Source organism: Salvelinus namaycush, chromosome 40 (genome assembly GCF_016432855.1).
Source record: "Salvelinus namaycush isolate Seneca chromosome 40, SaNama_1.0, whole genome shotgun sequence".
NCBI lineage: Eukaryota > Metazoa > Chordata > Actinopteri > Salmoniformes > Salmonidae > Salvelinus > Salvelinus namaycush.
In genome coordinates, this window is record NC_052346.1 from 22,838,813 (window position 1) to 22,841,083 (window position 2,271).

Sequence of the window (2,271 nt, forward strand, 5' to 3'; positions counted from 1 at the left end):
GCCCTCATCCTCCCGCTCCATATCATCAAAACTGTCCCCCAAATTGATCGCATTCCAGCACAGCTGTTGCTTCTCAAACTCTCTCTCCATTTCCATTGTTTCAGGGGTGTCAAACTCATTCCATTGAGGGCCAAGCCTCCCAGGTTTTAGTTCTTTCATTTCAATTAAAACCTAGACAATCAGATGAGGGGAGTTCCTTTCTAATTAGTGACCTTAATTAATTAATCAAGTACAAGGGTGGAGCGAAAATCCGCAGACACTTGGTCCTCCATGGAATGAGTTTGATACGTGCTCCGATTCATCCGCATTAATCGACGCCATTCCATGCAGTTGGCCTCTCTCTCCAAATTGTGAAGGATAACTTCCCTCTATTTTGACACTCCATCACACAGCCTCATGTCGCCACCACGAGCAAACTCCTAGAAAGACGACCGAAACCATTGAAGCCGCCATTTGACTAGCCTCGTCCGAATCACCCTGATCTCGCGAGCGTACATTAACGAAACAGTGTATGTAAACTCGCGAGATCAGGATGGTTCGGACGAGGCTATTTACCAGTTCATAAACAACATTTCACACAAAACCAAGAACATGTAAAAACGAACTCAAATAAGTGGAATCCTTATGAAATGACTTTGACGAAGTTATGTACATACACTCAGATAAACCCAAAGTCTATCTATGTGACTTGTAAAATCGTTTTTAATCACGTTCTTCACTCACTCGGTTAGACCTCAAAATAACACATACAATTCAGACGTGAAAATACCTTGACGGATTTGTTACCTAGCATGTTATATATTCTTTCGAAATTAGAAAGTTTAAACATGCTATTACATACCTACAATGATACATTTGAAACGGACACAACCACTATCGACATAACAGCACAGTTCTGTCGTTTTCTACCCCGTAACTTCCTGTTCCCCACTACGACAGTGCAACAGCGTCGTCTTCTTCTCTGATATACTGACATTTACACAAATATAACGTGTCTGCCTCCACCTACTGTACCGTTAGTAAACTGTAGAAAAATATACACGTCCAATGCGGAAAGGGGGGGACGGACGACAACGACATCAAAATAAAATACAAAAATAGATAAATAATAACTTCCCACTCCTTCATTCACAGTACTATTCAAATCACATCCCTACACAGTCTCATGGGCCTCGTAGGGAGGAACATCTTTAGTCAGTATTCCCTGCAATCAGTGATGTAAAGTACTTAAGTACAAATATTTTAAGTATTACGTAAGTAGTTTTTTGTGGTATCTGTACTTTACTTTTGATATTTTTGACAACTTCTACTTTTACTCCACTACATTCCTAAATAAAATAATGTACTTTCTACTCCAGACATTTTCCCTGACACCCAAAAGTACTCGTTACATTTTGAATGATTAGCAGGACAGGAAAAAATGTCAATTCACGCATCCCTACTGCATCTGGGGCCTGTTGCACAAAAGTAGAATTAAGACATCCGGGATAAATGACTCAGCTGAGCTCAATGAAGCCAAAACATGTGCGTCCAGGCTTAATTGGTTGCACAAAGACCAAGCCAGGATGAGCAGACACGGATTCATTAAGCCAGGTGAAACCAATCCTGGATAGGTGCGCGCTCACGGCTCACTCAAATAGACCCCGCCACAGATCACAGATTAACTGATTTACCATGGCAACTAGAGCCGCGTACTTTTCCCCGTCGGAAGCACAAATCCTCATGGAGGCATACGAGGAGGTAAAAGATATAATTAAGAAGAAAGGCAACACCGCCACAGTGATAAAGCAAAGAGAAAAAGCGTGGCAAAGTATTGCAGACCGCCTGAATGCGTAAGTAGTGCACAATTACACACTCACCGCTCCGCTGAAACATCACAATTACAATTCAAATATTTAATTCACATCTCCAAAAATGCAGTTGTACTGTAATTATGAAACGGTTAAATTTTTAATTGAAATGCACTGCAGATATGAGTGAAATTGTGTAAAGTAACTCCATCACACTGTATAAAGCTATGATACATTTTTTGATATTTTTACTGAAAACAAGACAAAAATACCAAGTAATTTTTTGCAGTGTGACTCCATTAAATGTGTGTGTGTGTGTGTGTGTGTGTGTGTGTGTGTGTGTGTGTGTGTGTGTGTGTGTGTGTGTGTGTGTGTGTGTGTGTGTGTGTGTGTGTGTGTGTGTGTGTGTGTAGATTAAACATGAACGGGCCAAAACGGACATGGCAGCAGGTCAAAATCAAATACAAGAACATTCTGCAGA